The sequence below is a fragment of the Gorilla gorilla genome, chromosome 4, assembly GCF_029281585.2.
Source record: "Gorilla gorilla gorilla isolate KB3781 chromosome 4, NHGRI_mGorGor1-v2.1_pri, whole genome shotgun sequence".
In the NCBI taxonomy this organism is placed as follows: domain Eukaryota; kingdom Metazoa; phylum Chordata; class Mammalia; order Primates; family Hominidae; genus Gorilla; species Gorilla gorilla.
In genome coordinates, this window is record NC_073228.2 from 155540665 (window position 1) to 155560551 (window position 19887).

Sequence of the window (19887 nt, forward strand, 5' to 3'; positions counted from 1 at the left end):
AGTGCAGAACTGAGAAGGGAGAAAAAGTACAAGGAATTCAATCTGTAACTGACTGTGAACAATCAATCAATCGAGATAACTCACTATTCAAGGAGCTTTGGATCTTGCTGAAAGGTTGTGCCTTACACATACACCCACTTACATGAGTGGTACAGACTCTAAGGCTTATCCCAGGGCTTCAGATTGGTGAATTCCTGAAAGAAGTGGACCTTGAAGCATGGGTTGGGTTTGAATACCATGGAAAGGAAGAAGGCAGAGAACACCCTCATGATACACTTCCATCCGCTGTGGCCCCTGTCTCTCTTGCCATTCTCTCCTCCTACCACTGTCCTCTGTGCCCACGCTGCTCCAGCCATGCCAACTTCCTTCCAGTCCTTCAACTACCCCATAGCTTCTCCCACCCCAGGATTTTTTTTTTTTTTTTTTTTTGAGACAGACTCTCACTTTGTTGCCCAGGCTGGAGGGCAGTGGCGCAATCTCAACTCACTGCAACCTCCACCTCCTGGGTTCAAGTGATTCTGCTGCCTGAGCCTCTCAAGAAGCTGGGATTACAGGCATGCACCACCACACTAGGCTAATTTTTGTATTTTTAGTAGAGACAGGGTTTCACCATGTTGGCCAGACTGGTCTCGAACTCCTGACCACAAGTGATCCGCCCGCCTTAGCCTCTCAAAGTGTTGGGATTACAAGTCTGAGCCACCATGCCCAGAATCTTTGCACTTGCTCTTACCTCTGCCAGAGACACTCTTCCACCTGATTTTCCTGTGCCTATTCTAACATCACCTCCTTAGAGAGGCCCTCCCTGGCCACTCAATCTACTTGCCTCTCTCACAGGCACAGTTCATCGCCTTACACTGTTTTATTTCCTCCCCATCACCTGTCATCCTCAGAAACCATTTGTTTCCCCCACTAGACAGAAGCTTGGTGAGAGCAGGGACTTCACATGTCTGTTTACTGCTTTGTGCCCAGCATGTTGACCAGTGCCCCACACAAAGCTGGCTTGCAATATTTTATTCAATAAATATGTGAACTTCCAACTTGCCCATCTGAAAAAAGAGAGGGTTGTCTTTTACTAGGGTTCCAGCCTGGAACAGTGCCCCACACCCAAGAGACCCTCAAACCACTAAAGTGGAATATAAAAGTTAGGGTGTTTGGTCCTTTTGAGAACCTAAAGGAAGCGATGAACTTTCTCTGCAGAAAAATCCACAAACACCCAAGAAGGAGTCTTCTCCAGATGACCCCCAAGGGCTGGGTGCAGTAGTATGTTCCTGGAGTCCCAGCTACTCTGAGGCTGAAGCAGGAGGATTGCTTAAGGCCAGAAGCCTGAGACTAGCCTCGGTGACAGAGCAAGATGCTGTCTGTAATAATAATAAAATAATAATAATAAGGCCAGGCATGGTGGCTCACTCCTGTAATTCCAGCCCTTTGGGAGGCTGAGGCAGGTAGATCACCTGCGGTCAGGAGTTCGACACCAGCCTGGCCAACATGGCAAAACCCTGTCTCTACTAGAAATACAAAAGAAATTAGTTGGGCATCATGGCACATGCCTGTAATCCCAGCTACATGGGAGGCTGAGGCAGGAGAATCGCTTGAACCCAAGAGGCAGAGGTTGCAGTGAGCCGAGATGGCACCATTGCACTCTGGCCTTGGAGACAGAGCAAGACTCCGTCTCTAAATAAATAAATAAAGACCCCCAAGGCCTCTCACCCTGGTTCAAAAGGCAAGAGCTTTTGGCTGCTGAATACAGGGTGCTGGTGGACTCTCCAGATATCTGTTTTGCCATCCGGACAGATGTATATTTTTATAGGATTGGTTGCTATGGCTCCCAGGCATTATGGGGACTAAAATTAGCAGAAGCTTTGTATTTTTATTCATAAACTAAAATGATGATTCTGATGAGGATGAACCAGTGAAACTCTTCCCAGTTTTTGGCTGGTGTTCCCATGTGGCTTTTGGTTCAGGAAGTGGAAGTCTGGTTGGGGCTGGGCTGAAGCTCTGGAAGAGAGATCCCTCCTGAGGACTACTTCCAGGTCTCTGTGGGGACACCCTGAGCCAGAATCACTCCCAGAAGGAAAACTTGGTAGGTTTTATATCTAAGGATAAGAGCACATGGCTGGGTGCAGTGGCTCACACCTGTAATCCCAACACTTTGGGAGGCAGAGGTGGGTGGATCACCTGAGGTCAGGAGTTCGGCGACCAGCCTGACCAACGTAGTGAAACCCCGTCTCTACTAAAAATACAAAATTAGCCAGGCGTGGTGGCTCATGCCTGTAATCCCAGCTACTTGGGAAGCTGAGGCAGAACTGCTTGAACTCAGGAGGCGGAGGTTGCAGTGAGCTGAGATAGCACCATTGCACTCCAGCCTGGGCAACAAGAGTGAAACTCCACCTCAAAAGGCAAAAAAAAAAAAAAAAAAAAAAAGCATCCTGGGGCAACAGGAGCCTCTGAAACAAGGATGACTCTGACCTAGAAAGGAAGACCACTAGGACTAAGGCTGGTCTTCCTGCCACCTGCCAAGGGCTTTATAGGAAGGGAGAGAAGCACAACCCAGCCAGGTGTGATAGACCTGGGTGTGAGTCCCGCTCTGCTATTGAGTCACTGAGTGACTTTGGGCTCATCCCTGCCCCTCTCTGAACTACATCTTTTCTTTCTTTCTTTTTAATTGTGTTAATAGAGGCAAGGTCTTGCTAGGTTGCCCAGGCTGGTCTTGAACTCCTGGCCTCAAGCAATCCTCCTGCCTTGGCCTCCCAATGTGCTAGTATTACAAGCATGAGCCATTGTACCTGACCCTACACCTTTTCATTTATAAAATAGGTTGGACAGCAGAATAGTAGTAATAAGAGCTAGCATTTATTAAACACTACTATGTGCCAAGCACCAGCTAAGCTCTTTGCATATATTGTCTGACTTAACTCTTATAAATCTGGAACTGTTATTATTCCCATTTTATAAATGTGGAAAATGAAGTTCATATCAATAATTTGCTCAAGCTTATGCACCAAGTATATGGTAAATCAGAGATTCAAATCCAGGTTTAAGGGACACCAGAGCCCAAGTGCTTGACTACTGCACGCTACTTCCCCCTCAATTCCTCTCCAGCTTTGACATATGTGGACTTCAGACCATACAGCCCTCTCCCGAGTCAAGAATGTTGCTGATTCAACATTAGGCTGAATCAGCTTTTCATCTTGTAAAGCAATCCGTCAGTATATTGGGGTCCCTGCTGCCTGCCCACTGCCCTCTCCAACCACTCTCCAGCTGTGCTCTTCTAGGCACTTCTCACTTTACCCTGATCCTGCCCTCCTGACCTAGCACCCCAGCCACAGTCTTAGAACTCAAGGGACTGCCTGGGAAATGTCCACATGTGCCTGCCATCCAGGCTCCGTACACCCCCAGTACATCAGCTACCTCGTTCGTTCATTCAATCTTTATTGTGCTTTGCATCAGGCACTGGGGATATAGCAATAAATAGGACAGACAAGGCTCTGCCCTCTTGCACTTTACATTCCAATAGGTGAAGGCAGGCTGTGAGCTCATTTCAGGTTGTGATCAGTTCTGTGGAAGAAATAAGGAAGATGAAATGAAAAAGCAATGGAGGATGACTTTAGATAGGGTCATTAGCATAGGCATCTTGGAGGAGGCAAGATGAGGAAGATGTTGAAGCATGAGTCAATGAAAAGGGCTGAGAGAAGAGTACTCCAGGAGAGGGGAGAACAAGCACCAAAACCCTGATGTGAGGAGAGCTTGGCTTTTTCAAGTAACTGAAAGTGTGGCTAGAATTACCTACTGGGGGAGATTTCCCTTCTCCTCCTGTTATTCCTCGTCCTTTTCTCCTCCATTTTCCTGTTGTTCATTCGTACCCTTTTTATACCCTTTTAGCCATTTCAACATACTTTCTTGTCCACTATTTCAGTGAATGCCACAGCAGTCCTGTGAAAGAGTTAGGGTAGGGATTAGAACCTATAGTGTAGATATGGAGAAACTGAGGCCTCTATCACTCAGGGAAGCTGGGGCTCAAAACTAGGTCTCCTGACTCCTGGCTAAAACCCAGATTCTTAACCACACCAAGAACCTGCTTGTCTTTCTGCTCACTGACTCCAGAGACTCTGTCACTAGCTCTGAGACCAGCCTATGGACCACCTGATGAACCATCTCTGGGAGCTGGACTGGGGCCAGGTAAACTATTCCTACACAGGGACAGGAATACTTGCACAGGGAGCAAGAGGTCTGAACTCTGGAAATAGATCAGGAAGGCTCTGTGGATTTGGCTTCTGGCAAGGAGGAAAGCAACCAAGCATAAAGTTAAACAAATAAAAGCAGGACAAAGAAACATCCCCTAAGGCCATGCATTAAAAACAGCATCGGGATCTCAGCAGTTCAGATCTCCAGGTCATAACTCCTGAGTGAGCCTTTCGGGTTAAAAAAACTCAACAAAACTTACATACGAGAACTTGAGGACCCATGAGGGACCAGGTTTCATTGGAGCAATTGTTACTAAACTGAGAAGACCGACAATCATATTCAATATTACAAAGCAGATGGTGGGCAAAACACTTTATGTCCATTATCTCATTTAACTCAACAACACTTACGCAGAATATTTGTTTTCTATCATTACTATAGTAAATTACCACAAATTTGGTGACTTAAAAACAACACACATTTATTGTCTTATAGTTTTGGAGGTCAGAAGTCCTAAAATCAAGGTGTCATTGGGTTCCTTCCAGAGGAAGGATGAATCTGTTGAGGAAATAATCTGTTTCCTTACCTTTTTGTTGTTGTTGTTTTGTTTTTTGAGACAGAGTTTCACTCTTGATGCCCATGCTAGAGTGCAATGGTGCAATCTCGCCTCACCGCCACCTCCACCTCCCGGGTTCAAGCAATTCTCCTGCCTCAGCCTCGAGAGTAGCTGGGATTACAGGCATGTGCCACCACATCTGGCTAATTTTGTATTTTTAGTAGAGACGGGGTTTCTCCATTTTGGTCAGGCTGGTCTCAAACTCCTGACCTCAGGTGATCCGCCTGCCTGGGCCTCCCAAAGTGCTGGGATTACAGGCATAAGCCACTGTGCCCTGCCTATTTTCTTACCTTTTTCAGTTTCTAGAGGCCACCCTCATTCCTTGGCTTGTGAACCCTCACTCTGTCTTCTAAGCACATAACTCCAACTCTGCTTCTGCCTTGACATCTTTTCCTGACTTTGACCCTCTGGCCTTCAACTTTTAAGAACACTTGTCATTACACATTGGGCCCACCTAAATAATCTAAAACAATCTTCCCACCTTTAAATCCTTAAATTAATCTGCAAAGCCCCCTTTGCCATGTAAGATAGCCTGTTTATAGGTTCTGAGGATTAGGGTGCGTCCATCTTTGGAGGGGCCATTATTTTGTCTACCATAGGTGGGTACAATTACCATTCTCATTTTAAAGATGAGTAAAGAAAAGTTCTGAGAACTAAATCACTTGGTCAAGGTCCCACAGTGGAGAAGCCAGGAATACACACAGGTAGCTCCACTCCAGAGCCCTCTCTCCATGACTTCCCCATGCACTCAACTGCCCATTCTGCCCTTCTGGCCATGGCTGCCTCCCTTCCCCCACTGGCCCCAAACCCAAACCCATTCATCCTTCAAGCTCAGATTGGATCGCTCCTATTTTTTCAAAGCTTAGAACTGATAGGGCCCTTTAGCCCTATTCAATCCCAGATTTTCCATGTGTGGCTGGGAAAATTGAGGTTTAAAGAGCCCAAGGTTACAGTGTGGACAGCTAGGCCTGGGGCCTCTCTCTCCCAGGCTGAAGCCAGCTCTGGCCTGATCCAAATCTCCGGAGGGAAGGACTGGGCAGGCTGACCTCTTTGGGATGGGGATTATGTATCAGAACTCTCAAATATACCCTTTGTGTGGCTGGCTGAATGTCAAGGCTGCCAAGCTAAGAAGGTTCAAGCACATTGGAGGCTGACTCAGCCTGTTGCCTTGTTATTGTATCTTTCTCCAGGCAGGCCTTCCCATTGTCTGAAGGGCACAAAGAACCCATTGTCATCTGGCCCTGGGTCCCCGAAGCAGAGCATCCACCAACCAGGCCAAGGCCAAACAGAGGAAGATGAAATTTAACCTCAGCACCCTCCCCACTTGCAACACACCCACTGAGCAGTTGAAGGTTTCTCCTTTAGCTCTTTGTAGCTCACAAAGGACTTTTTTTTTTTTTTCTGAGACGGAGTCTCGTTCTGTCACCCAGGCTGGAGCATAGTCGCACAATCTTGGCTCACTGCGTCCTCCACCTCCTGGGTTCAAGCAATTCTCCTGCCTCAGCCTCCTGAGTAGCTAGGATTACAGGCGTGTGCCACCAGGCCTGGCTAATTTTTTGTATTTTTTAGTAGAGGCAGGGTTTCACCAAGTTGGCCAGGCTGGTCTTGAACTCCTGACCTAGTGATCTGCCCACCTCAGCCTCCCAAAGTGCTGGGATTACAGGCGTGAGCTACCTGTTGAACTCTGTTAAAGCTATCACAGAGTCCTCTTTTTCATGAATTTTTAATGCATTCCACAGAACTTCGTTTCCTAACAAACTCTTTGGGGGAATGTTTATTTGCTCCAACACCTTCGTTTGAAGAAGAAACTGAGGTTCAGAAAGGTAAAGTGAGCAGGCCTGGGTCTCCCGGCCAATAAATAGCAGAGCTGGGGCTTGACTCAAGCTAAGTAACTCTTCGACCTATTGCTCTTTTTATTAAACCACACTGAGAAAACACCTTCGGCTGTTGATGTGGCCAATCACTCTCCAAAGGTTAAAGATTTGTATTATTGGTTTCACAGCCCTTCAGCCTTTTTCCAGGGCTCTGTATCCATAACTTTGACGGTGCGGGGCTCCCTGCTGCTCTGGGGAGGGTCGGAGGAGCTCGGCAGCAGATTGGCTCAGTCTGCCCCAACCCCCGGGTCTGTAATATTGCCGCTGCTGGTCCAGGTCCAGGGAACACTCACACGCAGGCATCAATTTTCTTCTGAAACCCCACCCACACGCCTGGAAATCTTCTCTGAAGGAGGGGAAAAGCCCAATAACCCAGACCCGACAACGTGGCAGCTCTTACACATTCCTTGACGTGGCCCACAAACCAAACGTTTCTTCAATTTAGCCGCAGTGAGGCCAGGAATAATGACGGCCCCGCCAGCCCAGAGACGTGGCAGCCTATGCTGCATGACTCAGCCAGCCTGAGAGGTAGCCTGAACGCTCCGTCCTCTGGGGTCTCTGGGCTGGGGCAGATGGCTGACGACGAAGGGCGATCTGGACTAAGCAGCTCAGCCCCATCCCCTTCCCCCACCCCTGTCTCTTCTTCTCCACTGCCTGAGACAAGGCGGCCCTCACTGTCATCTGAGGCTGATCCAGCACTGTGGCTTCATGTCATCTCTCCCCACTCCTGGCTCCTGTACCTTTCCTCAGACAGGAGCTTCTTGTCATGATTCTTCGAGATTTCCCATGTCAGTTTCCGACTGCATTCTGTGGAGCTCTGGGAGTTTCATGCAGCAGTCTTAAGAGGACAGAAAGAAGGCCAAGGAGGCAGATCTTCAGACCCCTCGTCCGTCCTTGCTTCAACCACAGCAGAACTGCTTTTGTCTGTTTGAAGTATTGGGCTTTTGTCTAAAATTTCATTTCTTTTTTATTTTTATTTGTACTTTGTTTTTATTTTTTAATTTTTAATAAAATTTTAATTTACGTTTCAGAGAAACTTCTCTAGTAACGAACTATACAAATAATCCCTGAAAGTATAGTCTTGTAAGATTTCATTTCCAAAGGCGGTTTCAGTAATCAAAAAACAAAAAAAAGTTTGGAATGCACTGATTTATTTTCAGCCCACTGGCTCTCCAGGTGAAGAAAAATGAACCCTGGAGAGAGGGGGTGATCTATCCAAAGACCCAGAGCATCGCAAGCTCTCCAGGGCTCTGTGGGAAGGGGGAGAGTTCCAAGATCCAAGCAGAAGCCACGGAAGACTCAAGCCTGCTTGCTGGAAGCTTTCAGTTTGGTCACTCTGGGCAGGCAGGCAGCTGGCAGTCCCTATGTCCACCCTGAAGCTGGAGGAAGAGACTCCATCTATTAGCCCGGCATCTCCCCGAAAGGAAAAACCAGAGGCCAGGTGCTGTGGCTCACGCCTGTAATCCGAGCACTTTGCGAGGCCAAGGCAGGCAGATCACTTGAGCCCAGGAGTTCAAGACCAGCCTGGGCAACACAGGGAGGCCTGGCTCTACAAAAAATACAAAAATTAGCCTGGCGTGGCGTGGGCCTGAGATCCCAGCTAGTCAGGAGGGTGAGGTGGCAGGATCACTTGAGCCCAAGGAGGTCAAGGCTGCAGTGAGGTGTGATCCTGCCACTGTACTCTAGCCTGGGCAACAAAGTGAAACCCTATTTGAAAGAAAAAAAAAACTGCCAGGCGTGGTGGCTCATGCCTGTAATCCCAGTACTTTGGGAGGCCAAGGCAGAGGGATCACCTGAGGTCAGGAGTTCAAGACCAGCCTGGCCAACATGGTGAAACCCCTTCTCTACTAAAAATATAAAATTAGCCAGATGTGGTAGTGCATGCCTTTAATCCCAGCTACTCAAGAGGCTGAGGCATGAGAATCACTTGAACCCAGGAGGTGGAGGTTGCAGTGAGCTGAGATCATGCCACTGTACTCCAGCCTGGGCAACAGAGCGAGACCCTGTCTCAAAAATAAATAAATAAATAGATAGATAGATAAATAAATAAACAAAATGAGCACCGGACAAGGATTCGAGAGACCTGGGCTCCTCACCCAATCATTAAATGATATGGGCAAATCCTTTTCTCGTTCTGGGCCTTACTTTGCTCATTTTTTTTTTTTTTTTTTTTTTTTTTGAGATGGAGTCTCACTTGGTTGCCCAGGCTGGAGTGCAATGGTGCGATCTCGGCTCACTGCAACCTCTGCCTCCCGGATTCAAGCAATTCTCCTGTCTCAGCTTCCCGGGTAGCTGGGATTACAGGCACCCGCCACCACGCCCAGTTAATTTTTGTATTTTTAGTAGAGACGGGGTTTCACCATGTTGGCCAGACTGGTCTCGAACTCCTGACCTCAAGTGATCCACCTGCCCCAGCCTCCCAAAGTGCTGGGATTACAGACGTGAGCCGCTGTGCCCGGCCATTTTGCTCATTTGTAAAATGAGGCTATTGGGTTAAGTCATAGTTTCCAGGCAGTGGGTGATGAGAACCAAGATGATGGGGTTCAGATCCTCCTGAGAACCCCTTAGAGACAGCTGTTGTTTTGCTATGTTAATTGTAAACGAGGATTCTGCAGCTAATAAAATGCTTGAAACTCACGAAGCCATGTAACTTAAAGGCCTTTTGACCATTAAATTCAGTGTTTTCCTCCTCTTTCTGTCTCCTGCTTCTCTCCCTCCCCTGAATTCCTTACTCAAATCCCTGAGTTTGCTGGCAGAGACTTCATGATTCTTCAGGGTTGCAGCCCTAAGTCTATCTTGCTATCTCTCTAGAGGCTGGACTCTGCCCTTTCACTTGCAGCATGGGAGAAGAATTGTTTCTTTCCTAAGATCACAGAACAATGAGGGAGACCCAAGGGTCAGGACAAATCATAGCCAGCCACCCCATCTGGCCCAATGCTGAGCTCTCCAGCTCCCCCGTCTCCCACTGAACGGCTCGCTTCCCAGCCCCATCCCAAGTTAGGTTATTCTCCTGATTCAGACATTTTTGTGGTGTGAAATCATCTCCGCCCAGCCAGCCGAAGCTGGGAGCTCACTCCGGCCCACTGCAGCTTGCTGGCCCTCCCTTTCCCTGCCACGTCCCCACACCCTCAGCTCCTCTCCTCCCAGCACTCAGAACTTCCATTTGATTTCCTTTCAATTCTGCAAAGAAACAAAGAGTGTCAAGGGCATGTTGGATTCAGCTCTGTCCTCTCCCTGTAGCTCCTGGTGCAGGTCCTGGCTCATGATCAACCCCTAAGGGAAAGTGATTAAAATAAGTTTGTTAAATCAAGACAGAGAAAGGAGACAAAGGAAGACAGACAGAGTCAGACAGTGGAAGGGAGAGACAGACACTGAGAGTCTGCCATGATTAAGAGAGAGACAGAGGCCAGGCATGGTGGCTCATGCCTGTAATCCTAGCACTTGGGGAGGCCAAGGCGGGTGGATCATCTGAGGTCAGGAGTTTGAGACAAGCCACGCCAACATGTCGAAACCCCGTCTCTACTAAAAATATAAAACTTAGCTGGGTGTGGTGGCACGCGCCTGTAATCCCAGCTACTCGGGAGGCTAAGGCATGAGAATCGCTTTAACCTGAGGGCCGGAGGTTTCAGTGATCCCAGACCATGCCACTGTACTCCAGCCTGGGTGAAAGAGAGAGACTCCATCTCAAAAAAAAAAAGAAAAAAGAAAAGAATGGCCGGGCACAGTGGCTCACGCACTTTGGGAGGCCGAGGTGGGCAGATCACGAGGTCAAGAGACCGAGACTATCCTGGCCAACATGGTGAAATCCCATCTCTACTAAAAATAAAAAAAAAAAAATCTAGCTGGGCGTGGTGGTGCGTGCCTGTAGCCCCAGCTACTCGGGAGGCTGAGGCAGGAGAATCACTTGAACCCGGGAGGTGGAGGTCGCAGTGAGTGGAGATCCCGCCACTGCACTCCAGTCTGGTGACAGAGTAAGACTCCGTCTCAAAAAAAAAAAAAAAAAGAGAGAGAGACAGAGGTGGGAGACAGAGAGACAGAGAGATGAGACAGACACAGAAACAAATGCAAAGAAAACTTACCTGAAACTTAGCAACAAAGCAAAAGGGTGACTGCATGTCCTCTCAGTGTTAGACTGGAACACGGTCTGACAAGTCCATCCAGGGATCATCTTCTCTAGGGTATGTGCTACTTACTATTGATGAGGGCTCTGACTTTGAAGTTACATGTTAACTTGCAGGTTTCTGTCCATTAGAAAAAAAAAAAAAAGAACCCCAGAGGTGACAGTGCAATTGCCTTGCAGGGCATTAACCGGTTTTGTATATTACCCAGCAGCCTTTTCCCAGCATTCTTTCAATGCAATAGCTGTATAATCTCTTTTTGAATTCTCTTTGAACCAACTTTACCATGCTGCTTATTCCCTCATTAATGGGTTAAAAAAATCATTAACATGTGCTCATTTTTTATTCATTTTTATTCATTTTTTATGAGTCATGTTTTTAACTATTAAAAACTGTATTCTGATAAGAAAGGCAGAAATGGAATGAGACAGAGATGAAGAAAGAGAGAGAGTGAGAGGCAGAGGCAGAGATAGAAAGGGAAAGAGACATAGGGATACTGAGAGAGGCCACAGAAAGAGACACACAGAGAAACAGAAGAAACAAAGGTTAGAGGGAATGAGACCCAGTGAACCCATGCACCGAGTCAGAGAGAGAGAGAGAGAGAGAGAGACAGACAGACAGAAAGGCTAGCAGCAGAGATCAAGGTCACCCATGCATGCACAAAACACCAGAAGTAATGTTAGCCTCTGGGGAAGGGATACATTGGAGTGAAAATGGAGGTGAAGGGGAGGGACTTTTATATTTATTTATTTATACTTCTATCTTGAATTTCTTTCTTTCTTTTCTTTTCTTTTTCATTTAGAGACAGAGTCTCTCTATGTTGCCCAGGTTGGTCTTGAACTCCTGGGCTCAAGTGATGCTCTTGCTGCGACCTCCCAAATTGCTGGGATTATAGGCGTGAGCCACTGTGCAGGCACTTCAATTTCTTATGAGAATATAATCATGTGTTATTTTATACTTTTATTTTTTATTTTAATTTTTATCTTTTTGAGACAGAGTCTCACTCTGTTGCCCAGGCTAGAGAGCAGTGGTGCGATCATGGCTCACTGCAGCCTTGACTTCTCAGGCTCAAGTGATCCTCCTTCCTCAGCCTCCAGAGTGGCTAGGACTACAGATGCACACCACTAGGCCCAGCTATTTTTTTACTTTTATAGAGATGCGGGGGAGGGGGTCTCACTATGTTGCGTAGGCTGCTCTTGAACTCCTGGGCTCAAGCAAACCTCCTATCTCCGTCCCCCAAAGTGCTGGGATTACAGGTGTGAGCCACCATGCCCAGCCCATTTTACATTTTTAAAATAGGCATAGAGGGAAAGGCAAAGAGAGACTGTGAAAGAAGCAAAACCACTAGAGAGCGAAAACATCAAGAAAGCAAGGACAGGGACACTGGCAGGCACCTGTAATCCAAGCGCTGTGAGAGTCAGTAAAATTCTTGAAAATTAACTGTAACATTATTTCTCAAACTTTCTAATTTTTGTAACTATTAAGGCTGATTTTTAAAATTATGGTAAAACAAATATAAAATGCGTATGGTGAGTTATTGATAATGGAAACATCATCACTGTGAAACAAATGCAGGCATTGTGTGTGGCACAAGAGCTACAGTGGTGACAAAGACAGACGAGGTCCCTGCTTTCGTGGCACTTACATTCTGGGGAGAAGGCAATAAAGAACAGGCCCATAAAGAAACACACAAGACAATTTTTTTTTTCTCAGATGGAGTCTCGCTCTGTTGCCCAGGTGGAGTCCAGTGGCACGATCTTGGCTCACTGCAACCTCCACCTCCCGGGTTCAAGCGATTCTCCTGCCTCAGCCTCCCGAGTAGCCAGGACTACAGGTGAGTGCCACCACGCTCAGCTAATTTTTTTTTTGTATTTTTAGTAGAGATGGGGTTTCACCATGTTGGCCAGGCTGGTCTCGAACTCCTTACCTCGTGATCTGCCTGCCTGAGCCTCCCAAAGTGCTGGAATTACAGGCGTGAGCCACTGCACTCGGCTCTCTGAGATCATTCTTAGCCCCTCAGGCTATATGACTGGCTTGTGAGGGCCAAGTGCAGCTTGGACTGAATCCAGGCCTGGGATTTTTTACACCTTAAGGTCCTTTTCAGTTTCCAGCCCAGAGTTTTGGCCCCAAAGGCAGGCGGCATCCAGCTTCCCTCAGCTGCTCAGCTGGCCAAAAAATAAGAAAGCCACCTTGTGCTCATGGGAGGGCAGCCACGGGAGTGGGTCTGGGTGGGGCCCGGTGCTGTGGGATGCCCGGGAGTATATAGATCCATTTCAGAGGCTCACCAACCCCTTCACCCAAGGACTCTTCTGGGCCTCTCCTGTGCTTTCCAATTAAAAATATCATTCCGTAATGTTTCTCAGAGGCCCTCAAAGGGCCACGGGAAAGGCAGCCAGGGAGGGGGCAGGAGGGAGGGGAGGCCAATATCTAAAATAGAAGGAGTAGTGGTCCAGAGCAGGACTTCTGAGACTTCAGTCATCTGGTACCATCTTCACCTTAGTTGCCATATCCTCATAACACCTACAGAATTACTTACTTTATTTCAACTTTTTTTAATCTAAATAAATTTAACTTAAAGAAAACCTTGTATCATAACACTGAAAAAAGAGTATAATTTGCCAAGTGTGTCCACCTATCCCTTCAGATCCACTCTGTGCCTCTCCCCATCTGCTCTCTAGGCCAGAGGGGCTGACCTTATGGCCCACACCCATGAGCTCCCATGGCCTCTGTTTCCATCTGGGATTGGCCAGTGGGGAGCATCAGTAGGCGACTGGGAAGAGGGAGAAACAAGAGTGAAGTTAGAATCTTTCTTTCCCCATCCCCTTCCCTAGGGGATCACAGCAGACTGGCTGTGTTCTTCAACCCAAGGGCTGAGCTCCTGTTCCTTGGCCCTCTCTGTGGTTCTAGTACCCACTCTCCCTTACCCCTCAGGCACCTTGCTGCAGCTGTCCCTAGAGGACTGCACTGTCCTTGTGATTTACATACACAGGGCCCACATCTTTATAAATAGTCCCTTGATGAAATTCTCAGATTACCCATTTTGAAAGTGCCATCTGTTTTCTGCCAGGAACCTGGCTGATACACTTGTCATAAAGAGAAAGTAATTGACAGTGATAATACAATTATGCTATTACATTCTAACCAAATGTAAAAAGGGATGAATAATTTTTATATAATGCTATAGAATGAGCTTCAGGGAATATTAGTAAAAAGTGAACAAACCATAAAAAACAAAGTGCAGAGCAATGTTTAGACTGCAAGAGAGAGAAAAATAAAAACATGCACATGTGCATTTGCTCACATACCCAAAAAGAAGCAACTGAAAGGTAAAACTAAAAATTAATAGAGATGGTTACCTTAGGGAGAGAGAAAACGTTGTTGATAAAAAGCTAGAGTTCTCTGATTACTTTGTTATATAGTTTTAACTTTGGAACTATTAAGTGTTTTATATAATTAAATTTACATTAAAATAACATAAGTTATTGATTGGCTATACAACGTTCTTTTGCACCACAAATTCCAGGAACATGAAGATAATGGGTAAAGGTCACATAGTGCAACTTATGGTAACAGTTTAGGTTATTTATCAACTAGTCTGGAAGCTTTGGTGAAGGAAAGAAAGAAAAAAATGCCTTTAAACAATTGTCCCTGGAAAATGGGAGTGGAAGGGGGTGGGTGTCAAGACTGTCTCATACTCATTGTCTCTCGGGGCCTGATAAATTTTGCATACTTCACATTCTTTGGACAGCTCTGAGCTACTTTTCTTTCTCAAGGGGAAGTTCTTCCTTAAAACATTGAGGAAGCATTGTTAGAAATTGAAGACCAACATTTTGCAGCCCCTAAGAGTAATGGGTCAAAGTAACGATTAAGGAATGAGAGGTCGATGAGGAACCATGTAATGGATGGGTCAGGACAACAGTACTTGAACCAGTTCAATAATCTTGATAGCTTGTTTGGAGGTTCTAGCAGAGGAGTGCAGCTGTTTGTACACCCTTGACTGAAGACCAGTCCAGCTCTGTCTGGGATGGTCATCCTCTCAGACCTAGCACTCAGCTTCAGGGGGACGTGCATGGAGCGGTGAGGAAGGACAGGGACACCTGCCTAGCCAGCCAGAGCAGCCAAATCAACCCTGGCAGTCAATGAGGTGACACATATCGTAGCCAGATCGTCCGCACATCCGAATTCAATAATCTTAACATCACTAAGCGTGGGACAAAGAGACATCTTGTTCTTCATGGTGTGATGTAATAAAATGTGCACACCATGACATAGGAAGTACTTATGGCAAAAGAAATTAACCTGAGTGTAACTACCAGTTTATGGGAAATACAAAGGAATAGAGAAATGTGTCTAAAAACACAAGAATTAAATCAGCCAAACCAGAATATGGTGAATTTTGCAAGACAAATAACATGATTTCTTCAATAAATGAATGGCATGACAAAAGGTGGGGAGTGAAGGGAGGAACTCTAATAGATTAAATGAACCATAAGAATAAAGTGTAGGCTGGGCGCGGTGGTGGCTCAAGCCTGTAATCCCAGCACTTTGGGAGCACTTCAGGTGGATCACCTGAGGTCAGGAGTTCAAGACCAGCCTGACCAACATGGTGAAACCCCGTCTCTACTAAAAAATACAAAAATTAGCTGTGTGTGGTGGCTGGCACCTGTAATCCCACCTACTCGGGAGGCTGAGGCAGGAGAATCCCTTGAACCCGGGAGGCAGAGGTTGCAGTGAGCCGAGATCGCACCATTGCACTCCAGCCTGGGCAACAAGAGTGAAACTCTGTCTCAAAAAAAAAAAAAAGAATACAGTGTAAAGCACAAGCTTCTTTGTAGCCTGATTCAAAGCAACTAAATTTAAATAGGCATTTTTCAGAAAACAGAAAATTTGAACACAGACTGAGTATTGAATGATACTAGGGGATTACTTTTTTCTCCTATTTTTTTAGAGACCTTGCCTTGCAATGTCGCCCAGGCTGACCTCAAACTCTTGGGCTCAAGCAATCCTCCCGTCTCAGCCTTCCATAGCTAGGACTACAGGCGTGCAGCACCACAGATGGCTAATTAAGGAACTACTTTAATTTTTTTAGATGAGATGAGGGCGATGTGGCTATGTTGAAAAGAAAGACCTTATCTATTAGCTATAGATACTGAAATATTTATGGGTATCATGATATAATATATGGGATTTATTTTGAATTACTCCTGGGAAAAAGTATGTGATGGGGGTGGGTATGTAAAATAAACTGATAGAAGGTTGATAGTAATTCAAGCTAGGTGATGGTCCATGGAAGCTTAATTATATTATTCTCTTTGGGGTGTGCTTGAAAATATTTATAAAACAATATAACAATATCAAATTAAATTAATGCTATTAGGGCCAGTCATGGTGGCTTATGCCTGTAATTCTAGCAGTTTGGTAGGCTGAGGCGGGCGGATCACTTGAGGTCAGGAGTTTGAGACTAGCCTGGCCAACAGGGCAAAACCCCGTCTCTACTAAAAATACAAAAAATTAGCTGGGCGTGGTGACAGGCGACTGTAATCCCAGCTACTCAGGAGGCTGAGACAGGAGAATCCCTGGAACCTGGGAGGTGGAGGTTGCAGTGAGCTGAGATCACACCCACTGCACTCCAGCCTGGGCAAAAGAACGAGATTCCATCTAAAAATAAAATAAAATAAAATAAAATAAAATAAAATAAAATAAAATAAAATAAATTAATTAATGCTGTTAGTTGTGAGGGCTCTAGGAAAGATTAGCAAGTGCTAGAAAGGTGTTAGCAACTTATTAGCTCCAAACTAAGACTTTCTCCTCTTTATGATCAGAAGCCTTGGAAAAGACTATTCTTTATTCTTTTTTTTTTTTTTAAGACTAGTCAAGTGCAAGTGCAGGCCAGGCATGGTGGCTCACCCCTCTAATCCTAGCACTTTGGGAGGCCAAGGCAGGAGGATTGCTTGATCTCAGGAGTTCAAGACCAGCCTGGGCAACACAGTGAGACCCTGTCTCTGCAAAAAAATAAGAAAATTAGCTAAGTCTGGTGGTGCCCACCTGTAGTCCCAGCTACTGTGGAGGATCTGGTAGGAGAATCCCTTAAGCTCAGGAGTTGGAGGCTGCAATGAGCCATTCACTGCACTCCAGCCTGGGTGACAGAGCAAGACCTTGTCTAAAAAAAAAAAAAAGACTTGGCCAGGCACAGTGGCTCACGCCTGTAATCCTAACACTTTGGGAGGCCGAGAGACATGGATCACAAGGTCAGGAGTTCAAGACCAGCCTGGCCAACATGGTGAAACCCCGTCTCTACTGAAAAATACAAAAATTAGCTGGGCGTGGTGGTGGGCGCCTGTAATCCCAGCTACTTGGGAGGCTGTGGCAGAGAACTGCTTGAACCTGGGAGGTGGAGGTTGCAGTGAGCCAAGAACGTGCCACTGCACTCCAGCCTGGGCAAAAGAGTGAGACTCTGTCTCAAAAAAAAAAAAAAAGAAAAGAAAAAGACTTTAAAAGGAAACAATTTGCTTACTATGTGGATTCAGTGTTATTTAAAGCTGAAATAATCTTCACAACAAAAATATGCTAAGCATTCTACCTTGGGAAGCCTGGTATTGTAAAGTAAACCCAGGGATTGGGGAGGGGAGACATGGAATTTAATTCTCACTCAGTTATGATCTCACTAGGAGTCACCTTGCCCTGGTTCCTTCTTCTGTAAAGTGGGAGAAGTTAGACTAAAAGACCTCTAGGTCCCCCTCTCTGAAGCTGTGATTCAGTAAATAATGAATAAGTGTCTGACTCATTCAATTATCCAACAATCATTTATGAAACACCTACCATTTACTGTACTGGGTGCTGGGATGCAGCAGGGCAACCTCCCTGCCTACACAGAGCTTATGGTCTAGCTATAAATGTACCATTTCTCTTTTTTTTTTTTTTTTTCTGAGATAGAGTCTCACTCTGTTGCCAGGCTGGAGTGCAGTGGCATGATCTCGGCTCACTGCAACCTTCGCCTCCCAGGTTCAAGCGATTCTCCTGCCTCAGCCTCCCAAGTAGCTGGGACTACAGGCATGCACCACCACACCCAGCTAATTTTTGTATTTTTAGTAGAGACAGGGTTTCACCATGTTGGCCAGGATGGTCTTGAACTCCTGACCTCAAGTGATCCACCCACCTCAGCTTCCCAAAGTGCTGGGAGATTACAATAAATGTACCATTTCTAAGAGAATGTTAGCTATTCAGAAAAATAGATACTGGCCTAGTAGCACAGTTTGGAAAAAATATGGAGCTGTTTTCTCCCAGATCTCGTGCCTATTTAATTGTCCTGACTCTTCCTCCACAGGCCATCTGTGTTTTAGAACAGCTGGGAGGAACAGCTGTTGCCTCCCTGGGACAGAGAATGCAATGCACGAACTGTCCAGGCTGCAGGAAGTTCTTATCCCTGAAGCTGGGGGTAGAGTCATTTGAGACAAACACAGGCCCTGAGCATGGGAGGAGTGGTCCTGCAGAGGGAAACCCAGGTGCTGTTACTGGAGGAAGGATCAATGGATGCCAAGGGACAAAAGGCACCAGCCCACTACCTTTCTTATCTCACTATCTCACTGCAAGTGTGTACTAGAATAAAGATACCAAACTTTCTCATTTCCTCTGAGGAGAGAAAGCATTAAAAATCCAATTATACTTTTCAATTCATCCCATCAACAGGAATCAGTTCAAAGAACAAATGGTTTTAACTGCTCTATCCCAGTTTTCTCCTTCTTAGAATGGGCACAATGGTGCCTATACTTATACAGTAGTGAGAAGATTCAGGAAGAGAAATTCCTATAAAAGGTTTAGCACAATGCCTGGCACATAAAAAAAGCCTCAATAAATACCAGTGATTTTATTACCTCTTGTCCACTCAACCCAATTAAGCAACTTCCTGGCTTGCCCAGGCATCCTGGAGTGTGACCTTCCTGTTGATTCTCTGTGGCTCCTGCTTTTATCCTCCCCATAGAACCCAGCAAACCCAACCTTGGCCCCTGGTCATTTAGCTTATGGCCTATGAGTCATTCTCTGGGTTGAATGGCCCATGCTTGGGGCTTGCTTGGGGCTCCCAAGAAACCAATTAAATTCTTGTTTATGGATGTTCTTTGCAATACTAATGACCACTAAAAAAACAAACAACAACAACAAAAAACACAGCTAACATGCTAGAATGGATCTAACCCATAGTTTTTCTTGAAGACTTTCCCAAATTCCCTTGGCAGACACACCCAGTGCTTCTCTCCATTAATACTAACCATAGGGCATACTTACCTGCCTTGCTTTAACCTGTCCTAGTTCTCCTAATCTCATCTAGAACAAATTATTTTACCTTTGGTTTTAAAGAGGCACTTCCTAGAACCTCCCTAACAATTCTAAATCCTTTACAATTCAACATTCAGTGGTTTCCCATTCCCCATGGGGTCAAAGCCAGAATTCTCAGCTCACCTCCAAGACCCTCTAACATCTGACCTCAACTCCCGCCACGATCAGCCTGTACTTGATTCTCACTTTACTGATTATTCCCTATAAGAGCACGTAGCCACCTTGGTTTTTTTCAGGTTAACAAATACTTGTTGGGCTTTAGACAAGTTTTTTTCCTCTCTGTATAATTTGATAGAAATTTCAGGTGTCTCCAGGGATCAGGCAGATGTTAATGATATAGGAGTTAAGAATAAATTATTTTAAGCAGATAGCGAGGATATGGAAGTCCTCCTCATCCTTTTAATGAAAAGCAGCCCACAAATCATTCTCTTTTCTAACAAAGAGCAGCCTATAAAATCGAGCTGCAGACATTCAAAGGCAAGCTAGAAGCTTGCACGAGTGAATGCCAGCAGTTGTGCCAGCAAGAAAGGGCTACTTGGGGACTAGGCATGTTCAAAATGACAGCACCATCTTTCCTTTTCCTTGCCAACCACGTACGCGGTAAGGAGCAGACAACATGGCGCCCACAAAGTGGCAAGCTCATTTGCGTAATAAGCAAGATTAGGGTCGGGTGGACAGCTTCCTGGCGCTTTGTAAACGTCATACCGAATCCAACCAATCTGTGGGCAATATGTAAATCAGGGACTGCCTCCTCAAGCCAGTCTAT

The 19887-nt window shown here is 45.9% G+C and overlaps 1 long non-coding RNA gene across 1 annotated transcript; it reads right to left on the reverse strand.

The window, feature by feature from the left end:
* Window positions 1–3412: 3412 nt before the first annotated feature.
* On the reverse strand, window positions 3413–19147 carry LOC109026925 (uncharacterized). Its single transcript, XR_002005978.4, has 4 exons — window positions 19071–19147; window positions 10752–10913; window positions 3784–3930; window positions 3413–3555 (listed from the first exon to the last, which is right to left on the reverse strand). It is a non-coding gene; the product is annotated as an uncharacterized lncRNA (long non-coding RNA).
* Between the last annotated feature and the right edge of the window lie 740 nt (window positions 19148–19887).